This window comes from Rhinatrema bivittatum, chromosome 1 (genome assembly GCF_901001135.1).
Source record: "Rhinatrema bivittatum chromosome 1, aRhiBiv1.1, whole genome shotgun sequence".
Classification (NCBI taxonomy): Eukaryota; Metazoa; Chordata; class Amphibia; order Gymnophiona; family Rhinatrematidae; genus Rhinatrema; species Rhinatrema bivittatum.
In genome coordinates, this window is record NC_042615.1 from 186,650,680 (window position 1) to 186,661,510 (window position 10,831).

Sequence of the window (10,831 nt, forward strand, 5' to 3'; positions counted from 1 at the left end):
TTTCGGGGGCGGGACTGGGGCGTGGCGCCGGCCCGGAGGCATGGTCGAGGCATCCGGACCAGCCCCTGGGTTGGACGACGGCGCGCCAGCGGACTGCTGGCGCGCGTAGATTTACATCTGCTTCTAGCAGGCGTAAATCGAGGGACAAAGGTAAAGGGGGGGTTAGATAGGGCCGGGGGGTGGGTTAGGTAGGGGAAGGGAGGGGAAGGTGAGGGGAGGGCGAAAGAAAGTTCCCTCCTAGGCCGCTCCGATTTCGGAGCGGCCTCGGAGGGAACGGAGGCAGGCTGCGCCTCGGAGGGAACGGAGGCAGGCTGCGCGGCTCGGCTCGGTGCAGCCGCGCAGGCTCGCCGAGCGACACAGCCGCGCAGGCGGCCGCGCAGGCTCGCCGAGCCGAGCCTGCGCAGCTGCGCGGCTCAGCTCGGCGCACGCAGGCTGCCCAAAATCGGCAGCCTTGCACGCGCCATTCCAGGATTTTATAAGATACGCGCGGCTATGCACGTATCTTATAAAATCCAGCGTACTTTTGTTTGCGCCTGCTGCGTGAACAAAAGTACGCGATAGCACTCTTTTTTAAAATCTACCCCTAAATGTATTTCCATATAATATAAAACAGCTTCTGACCAGTAAAAACTCTAGTTATCTCCACTTTGACAGAGGCTGCGCTGAATGTCACTGGGAGTGGATAAGTTCAGACCCTGCTCCCGGTAGGATTTTTAAGGGTCTGGGGGGATAGGAGGAGTATCCAAAGGAAGTGAGCGTGTGGCGGGCATCATTGCAACTCGGTGGGGGAGGGGATGTTCTGCAGCAGGCAAAGGTTGATTATATCCAGGTGATGTGAAATGGGGAGTACGAGGCCGCTATGGCCTCTGTAAAAATTGATGATGGAAATGGGAGGAAATTGGGCCACAGGGCCCTGTACTTCAGTTGTTTTCTAAGTTTGCCAGTGCTTCTTACCTAGATATCTTTTAAAGATATCTGGAAAAGTAGCAAGTTAGCCAGCCAGACAAGGCCAGTTAACTTAGAATCAGAACAGCATGCCTGTGCTTGCTGTCTCAGCCACACAGGAATCACTGATGTTGTCACTGCCACCTAAAAATGTAAAATATGTCATCTCTGAGACCTGACCCTGTTGAAGAATCCTGAGGGCCAAGTCTGCTGGTTGAGGGGAACAATGCTTAATCGCCCCTTCTTGTCCCTGCCCCCACCCCCACAAACTCTGTTCATGCTGGTGAGGAAGTTATTGAACTAAATGGAATTATTTTGGATGTCTTGAATGGACTAACCATACCTGTTGGTGAAAGGGACACTCCCTTAACTAGCATACCCATTACTATCTCACCTTAATTAACTGTCTTTACGCCTTAGGCCTCTTACTACTGCTGCTGCTGCTGCTAATTTTCTTTCTCTCCTCCTACACTAGGACTTTCCACAGCTATACTAGTGACCCCATAGTCTGTCAGGTTTTCAGGATGAGAGCATAAGAAGTGCCATGCAAAGTCAGACCCATGGTTCATCGAGCCCAGTATCCTGTCTCTGACACTGACCAATCCAGCTCACTACCTGGAAGATCCCTTTTCTGTTGATTTTTCCCAGACTAGGAGGTGGCAGTCCCTCCCCTCCTCTGCCTGGCTAATAAGTGCTAATGATCATGACCTTCAGAAACTTGTCCAAACATTTTAAAATCCAGCTATGCTATTAACTTTTAGCACATTCTCTGGAAACAAATTCCACTGAAAAAAATACTTTTCATGTATTTGCTTTAAATCTAATACCAACTAGTTTCACTATTACCTATTAAATCTGTTCCACAGCACTCATGGTTTTATAAAACTTCATCATGTCCTCTCTCAGTCATCTCTTCTCCAAGCTGAAGAGTCCTATCCTATTCAGCCTGTCTTTTTAAGGGAGCGATTCCATTCCCTTTATACATTTTTGCCCTTCTTTATTTCTTTTCTAGTTCTGCTTTAATGTTTTTGAGATGGGGCAGCAAGAATTGCACACAGTACTCAAGATTTGGTCACACCAGAACTATACAGAGGCATTATGATTTTTTCAGTTTTATTCTCTATTTCTTTCCAAATAATTTCTAACATTCTATTTGTTCTTTTACCACCATTGTACATTGACCTGATGTTTCGATGGATCGGGGTAAATTCTCAAAGCACTTTTGTATGTTAAATTAGTACATAAGCACGAAAGTAGCATGGTACTCGTATTTTATAAACACCAAAAATATATGCGCACTGTATATTTCGTGCACAAATATATATGCATAAAAACAGGGGCAATCTAAGGCTGTCAGGGAAAGGCCTAACAGTTATGCACATAAGTTTCTATTTTATAAGACATTGTCAGGGGGAAAAGGTATTAATTTGTGACCAGTGCATTTGAAGGGAGTGGGCAGTGGAGTGCCTCAGGGACCTGTACTTTTCAATATATTTATAAATAATCTGGAAAGAAATACGACGAGTGAGGTAATCAAATTTGCAGATGATACAAAATTATTCAGAGTAGTTAAATCATAAGCAGATTGTGATAAAATTTCAGGAAGACCTTGTGAGACTGGAAAATTGGGCATCTAAATGGCAGATGAAATTTAATGTGGATAAGTGCAAGGTGATGGATATAGGGAAAAATAACCCATGCTATAGTTTAGTTACACAATTTTAGGTTCCATATTAGGAGCTACTACCCAAGAAAGAGATCTAGGTGTCAATAGTGCATAACACATTGAAATCGTCAGATCAGTGTACTGCAGCAGTCAAAAAAGCAAACAGAATGTTGGGAATTATTAGAAAGGGAATGGTGAATAAAACGGAAAATGTAATAATGCCTTTGTATCACTCAATGGTGAGACTGCACCTTTAATACTGTCTGCAATTCTGGTTGCCGTATCTCAAAAACGATATAGTTGCGATGGAGAAGGTACAAAGAAGGGTGACCAAAATGATAAAAGGGATGGAACAGCTCCCCTATGAAGAAAGACTAAGAAGGTTGGGACTTTTCAGCTTGGAGAAGAGATGGCTGAGGGGGGATATGATAGAGGTGTTTAAAATCATGAGAGGTCTAGAGCGGGTAAATGTGAATTGGTTATTTAGTCTTTTGGATAATAAAAGGACTAGGGGGCACTCCATGAAGTTAGCATGTGGCACATTTAAAACTAATCGGAGAAAGTTATTTTTCACTCAACGCACAGACTCTGGAATTTGTTGCCAGGGGATGTTAGGTTAGTGCAGATAGTGTAGCTGGGTTTAAAAAAGGATTGGATAAGTTCTTGGAGGAGATGTCCATTACCTGCTATTAATTAAGTTGACTTAGAAAATAGCCACTGCTATTACTAGCAACAGTAATATGGGATAGACTTAGTTTTTGGGAACTTGTCAGGTTCTTATGACCTGGATTGGCCACTGTTGGAAACAGGATGCTGGCCTTGATGGACCCTTGGTCTGACCCAGTATGGCATGTTCTTATGGAGCCACAGAATGGATCTAGCAGAGCTATGATCAAATGTCAAATAGCCTGCTGTATGGCCCCACTCCTGAGGACCTGGAGGAGATGCATGAGTTCTTGCTTGTTGAGTTTTAATGTTATGTGGTGCTACTACATCTGGAAGTCTACATTTTCTGTAACCAGAAGTTTTGTCTTCACTTGTGCTGTGTGCTAATACTAATGAGAACCCATCATGCAAAGACCCAGGCTGGAAGTAAGCCTTATCCCACCTGTAATTTACCTTTTAAGTTTTGCCTGCAGTGCATAAGTCAGGGAGTGCTATGTTATGCTGTTTCTAAATAAACCACTACTGGAACATAATTCCTGTGTTAGTGTGTTGAAGAGGTCTTCAGCCTGACTGACACTTATGCTCATACATTTAGCAATTTACTGGCATAATTTTACACCTGCTAATTATCTTGTGTAATTGATATCAGACTTGTTTATTGTATGCTATTGACTGGGTGGGAGGCCCGGATAAACTGGGGAATTCAGGCTGAAGAACCAGAAGGGTCTTGATAACCAGGAGCAAACTGGGTGATCTGGTGGAAGAATCTTAAAACTGGTAATTTCAATTCCACACAGTTTTTTCACATGTACAATAAATACACATTTATTTTTAAAATTAGAAGATAAAGTACATGCATTTAATGTATTTGCATGTAAGCATGTTTATTTTATAATACGTGATTATCTGATATGTGTGGGTTATAAAATACTTATGTAAATTTCCACGTGGCCATATACGTGTATATAGGTAGCGATGCAGGAATGTCTGAAAGTAATCCTCCCTGTCCACAATGCCTCCAAGGTCCTTTTCATGGATGACAACTCCTACAATGAAACCCAGCGTTATATACATGTGTAGGGTATACAGTATATTGTATATATAGGATTATCTTTCCATAGATTCATCACTTTTCACTTGTCCACATTAAATTTCATCTGCCATTTGGATGCCCCTTTCCTCTATCTGGCAAGGTCTTCCTGCAGTTATTCACATTCTTTTTGCGTTTTAACTACTTTGAATAATTTTGTATCATCTGCAAATCTGATCATCTCACATGTTCCTTCCTTTTCCAGATAATTAATGCACAAACTAAATAATACTAGTCCCAAGTCACTGTTGAGATCCCAATAAATATGCACAAGATTATATGTATTTGCTACCTTTGCATAATTATTGTCCAATGGGTATTGTCCAATTTTGCTATTGTTATTCCAATTAATAGTGATTGTACCTTGCCTTCAAAGAAGGAGGGTTATAAATAGTTTAATTAAGTGCATTAATTTAAAATTTAATTTGCATACAATAAAAACACTATGGGCTAGATTTTAAAACCCCGGTGCGCGTAAATCCCGTGGTTTATACGTCTAGCCGGGCCTTATGCATGCCAGGCCAATTTTCAAACATGCCCGGCCATGTGCATAAACCCCGGGACGCGTGTAAGTGCCGGGGCTTTAAAAGGGGGCGGGGCAGGGCTAGAGGCGCCCTATTCAGTGGCCATTGCCGCTGTGCCGGGGGATCGCACGCCAGCAGGGTGCCGGCACGCACAACTTACTCCTGCTCCTTTGCAGGAGCAAAAGGTAAAATACAAAAAATTAGGGGTAGCTAGGATAGGGATAGGGGGAGGGCAGGATTGGGGAAGGGAAGGGAGGTTAGTGTAGGGGGTTGGGAAGTTCCTTCCCAGTCTGCTCATTAATTGGAGGAGACCTTTGAGGGAAATGGGGAAGGCCTTGATGCGTCACCACACGTATTTGCAAAATGATATCCCCCCTTGAGCGCACCGACCTGGAATTTTATAACAAGCATGTGCCAGCGCACGCATGTTATAAAATCGCATGTCCATGTGTGCGCGCTGGGTAGCGTGCACATGGACGCACGCGTGTACTTTTTGGAAATCTACCCCAGTATATGCAAATATATCTCATGCATACTCATTGAGAATATCCTGGGAGCCCAACTGATTGTGGTATCACCAAGATAGATTTGGAAAGCCCTGTTTTACTCTCATCCCATTTATACCCAATACCTGAGATAGTGCACACGTACTTATGCTGTCCAATGCCACATTGATTGACCAAACTCCATCCTCAACTGTTGTTGAACATGCTATGCTCACGTCCTTCTCCTCCATACTGGAAATGGAAATGGTGTTAGTTACAATTAAATAGTGCTTTGTGGCACTTAAGTGTTCGGGAACCAAACATTTAATATGAGTGGTTACAGCAGGCACTATTTATGCTTAGATAAGCTTTCTGCTTTGCTATTCCTTTCTCCGTTATTCCCTTTATTTGTATGCTTTCACTCTATCTCTGTACTCATGCTGTTAAAAATGGACATTTTAGATAGATAGTCTAAGAATGGGTTTAAGTACTTGCTCATGCTGTTTCTTTTTTTAGAAGTCGCACAACTACATGCCACTTATGAATTTGCAGAGGTCTAGATACAGATTGGAAAAAGCACGGCATGCATAAAGTATATGAAAATAAATTGTGAATTGTGTGAGAGATAAAAAGCAAACGTGTGAGTGAAATAAGTTGATACAGATTTAAGAGAAATGTCAAGAATAATGTAGATATCAGGCTGGCACCTCTAGCAGAATGAATATTAACCCTTTAAAAACAGCTTTTGCATATAAAAATTTAGTGAGTATTAAAAATACAAGAAAGTTGTTTTTCAAAATTGGAATAATGTTATATAATAGAGCAAATGAAGAGTGTTTGCTCCTCTTTGTTTTCTTATACATTCACATAACATAAAAAGATTAGAATGTTTGAAAAGGGTTCCCCATAGGAAGTGTAGGAGGTGGAAAGGCTGCAGCAGCACACTAACCCAGACTTGGCCAACCTGAAACAGGAACAAATATATTCAGGTCTGAGGGCTCCAGATGAAATGTACATATACATTTTGGCAAATAGTTGTTTGCTGGAGGAATAGACAGCAATTAATGGACTATCTGTAATGGCTTCTCCTGGGTGCTCTGAATGCCTTTATTTTAGACTTTAATGAATATTTCCTTTTTTATCTGAAAATCTTGCAAATGTCTACTATGGTTGGAATTTGGAATTTTGGTTTTATTTGTCAATCAGAGGCCAAATATAATTTGAGTGAATCAAGCCAAATGCCCTTATAGCATGCTCAGTGTGGTTTGTCTATCCCTATTACAGACAATCCTGACACCTTTTGGGCAGAGGTACACATTTGGAAAAAGAAATATTGAGATTCTTACATTGTACAATGATTCTGAATATATATTACATTTCTCAAAGCTAGGACTGTTTTATAGAGATGTGCAGCAGGGACGGATTCATCCCATTCGGTATTTGTATTCGTCGGGACCCAAATCCATTGCATCCGTTCTCGGGGGACCCCTATCTGTTCATTAGTTACATATGTATTCGTTTCCCAAAAAAAACCCCATCCCAACCTTTAAATTTAATTAACTACAACCCCCCCACCCTCCTGACACCCTCCCCCAAGACTTGCCAAAAGTCCCTGGTGGTCCAGCGGGGGTCCTGGAGCAATCTCCTGCACTCGGGCCATCAGCTGCCGGTATTCAAAATGGTGCTGATAGCCTTTGCCCTTACTATGTCACAGGGGCTACCGGTGCCCCTGTCACATGGTAGGAGCAATGGACAGCCGGCACCATCTTGTGCTCCTACCATGTGACAGGGGCTGACCAATGGCACTGGTAGCCCCTGTGACATAGTAAGGGCAAAGGCTATCGGCGCCATTTTGAATACCAGCAGCCGATGGCGCGAGTGCAGGAGATCACTCCAGGACCCCCGCTGGACCACCAGGACTTTTGGCAAGTCTTGGGGGGGTCAGGAGGGTGGGGGTTTATTCATTAGTGATACGTTATATTCGTGGGGGTTTGCCATATGTTTCGCGACCCCCACAAATACAATGAATGTGGCATATATGTTGTGGATTACCAATACATTGCAAACGAATGCACACCCCTACTGTTTTAGAATCTCATATAAACATAGTTTGTTCAGTACTTTCTAAATATGTATTCTCCCATGGCATTATTTTAAACATAACATCCAAGTATTTTTATTAACTAAATACATGTTTATAAATTATTTTTTGCTCCAATATTGGGCTAATCAGAGAGAATAAGTATTCAAGCTAAAATGAATATTTTCAAAAATCAGTTAATATGCTGTAAATTTGGTGCAGCACTCTTTTATTGACACTAAAACTATGCTACATTTAATGAAGTCTCATATAAAAGCATGTCATAGAGTTTGAACTTCTTATAACACAATCACCTTACAAAATGATATGTGCACAGACCAGGAGGATACTACAAAACAGCATTTGTGATCACAGTGTTTCAAGATGAATCCTAAATTTGCTTGGGAATAGGGAAAAAAAACTATCAAAATGTAGATTATGAATACAGTTAAGTGAATAAATAAAGCCAATTTAATAAGAAAAATACACTTAAATCTAGAATTTGCAGTAACAATAAATGATTAGCTAAGATTAAACTATAAATACCAAATAATAAGATGCAAAAGAATTAGAAATACAAGTATTAAATATTCAAATTAAAACTTGATCTACAAACATGATTACAAATTGAAAGTACTTTTAAAGGGGACCAAAAATAATCATTAAAGTCAGATTAAATAACTGAAAATAAGTAATTGAAATCATAAATTATTCTGAAAGAAATGAAATGTAGTACAGAGGATTAGGGAGACCAATTTACTAATATAAATCAAGATTGTCAGAAGAAAATGGGTTAAGTCCATCTGTTAGCAATAAGATGAAGATAGCTCAAGTTAGCATATGTAGTGGTAAATTATAGACATTTGTAACAGGAATAATTCCAATTGTATATTTAGTCATAACAGTCATCTGGAAATTGAAACAGTAAGTTAGGAAGGGCAATAAGACAGAAGCCTAATACTCCGAATAAAAATAAATCTGCTGTGAAATGGAGGCAGGAGCCATAGATATATGATAAAGGTAAGTGCTGGCACACTGATGAACCATTCATCCCTCAAGGACTTAAAAGTTGCAGAGGGATTTTTTTCAAGAATGCATAATGTTTTCTTCCAATCTTAGAAAATATCTTCCGAAACTGTAAGGATCATATAAGATACTCATGAGATGAATTTCGAACAGTGAATTCCTGTGAAAGCTGAGACATTCTTATGTTGAGAAGAAACCTAGCAGTAAAAAATATAAATGGATTCCTTTCTGGAAAGACCACTTGCATGCTTGTAAAATGTAGCTCATGCTGAACAGTGTATAACAAAATGTATGTTCAGTATTGTAACACAGCACCATAAAAGTTCATGGCACATGAAAACTTCATAGACTGTTATGTAACCCCTGCTCCACTCTCCTATTGGGTACGGATGGAGACACTTCTGGGAGCTAAGGGACCATTATACACACAAGGGGGCTCCTGGGACCTCCTGACAAAGGGGAAAGACATTCTTTCAGGACTCTTAGGCTTTTGTCATCTTCTTCATCTCCCAATAAAAAAAATCACACACCCACACAACTATGGGGCTGTTCCAAAATCAGAGTTTACTGGAGCGCTTGCCAGATGTGGACAATTTGATCTACAGTACACTTGCTTTGAGTGGAGTCCATGCAGAAAATAAAATCCAATACACATTCCAAGTGCTACAGTCAAATAATCTTATAGCACTAAAGGATTTTTCCTTTCCCATTTCATAGCAGTGTGCTCTTTGTGACCACCTCCAACCCTGTGTCTTTGCCTATATTGGAACCTGTGTAAGTCTGCTGATTCTCTTCACCAGTACAAATTTCACTTCTTCTTGCAGACAGCAAAATCTCCTTTCTCCTGCTGAGGTCTCCTCAGTTTTGACAATCTTCCTGAACAATTACAGATGGGCTTTAGCTGACCTTCCTTGAAGCAGCGACTATTTCACAGGTTCACATGTCTGGCAGCCCTCCTTATGACTAGAGACTATAAATCCATTCTTAAGACAGATCAGCTAATCTCCTCTGGAAACAAGGAGTATATGAGGTAGGAATATGCAAAAGCAAAATTTTTGTTTCGTAGGCCACAATCATTTGTTTGGGTTATTTCAAACAAAATAATCTTTTTGCATTTATTCATTTTATTCATTCACTAGCTGTACCCAGCCACACGTTGCTGTGGCTCAGTCTGGTTAAATGGAAAAGAAAGAAAAGAGAAAGCACACATTTCGAATATGGTTAATTTCACAATGCTTGTGGGTATACAATATTTTTTGTTGTTCCATTGTCTGTGCAGATATAGAGATTGTCTGGTTTGCCGACTCTAGAACACGCAACATATAATTGTCCATGTGAGAAGCAATCCGTGTCTAGATGTAAACCGCATAATTCTAGAATTGAAAAAGAATGAAAAAAGAAAAAACACAAACTATACTCACTAAGGGGTAGATTTTCAAACTATGCGAATAGGCCTACTTTTGCTGGCGCATCAGGCGCAAGCAAAAGTACGCTGGATTTTAGTAGATACGCGCGGAGCCGCGCGTATCCACTAAAATCCTGGATCGGCGCGCACAAGGCTATCAATTCTGTATAGCCGGCGTGCGCCGAGCCGCGCAGCCTATCCCCGTTCCCTCCGAGGCCGCTCCGAAATCGGAGCGGCCTCGGAGGGAACATCCTTTTGCCCTCCCCTCACCTTCCCCTCCCTTCCCCTACCTAACCCACCCACCCGGCCCTGTCTAAGCCCCCCCCTTACCTTTGTCGGGGGATTTACGCCTCCCAGAGGGAGGCGTAAATCCCCGCGCATCAGCGGGCCTCCTGCGTGCCGGGACGCGACCTGGGGGCGGGTCCGTAGGGCACAGCCACGCCCCCGGGCCGCCCCCGGCCGTAACCACGCCTCCGGGCCCGCCCCCGAAACACTCCCGGCACGCCCCCTAAACGCCGCGCGGTTCGGGCCCGCCCCCCGACACGCCCCCGACACGCCCCCCTCGGAGAACCCCGAGACTTACGCGAGTCCTGGGGTCTGCACGCGCCGGTGAGCCTATGTAAAATAGGCTCACCGGCGCGCAGGGCCCTGCTCGCCTAAATCCGCCCGGATTTGGGCGGATTTAGGCGAGCAGGGCTTTGAAAATCCGCCCCTAAATGAATGGTATGGTAAACGACACAGCACAATTCCAACGCAATGTCACACGAAATAATTAAATCAAAATGAAAATAAATCAAAAATCTATGAAAATTCAATTTAACAATGCAATCGGAAACATTGAAATGGAATCGTAAAATATTTAGTCCAAGCCATTAAGCCCATTAAAACGGGTGAGATTTTTGTCCCCTCTCCTCCTACGTCTTTGCTCTGCTCCGCTAACCCCC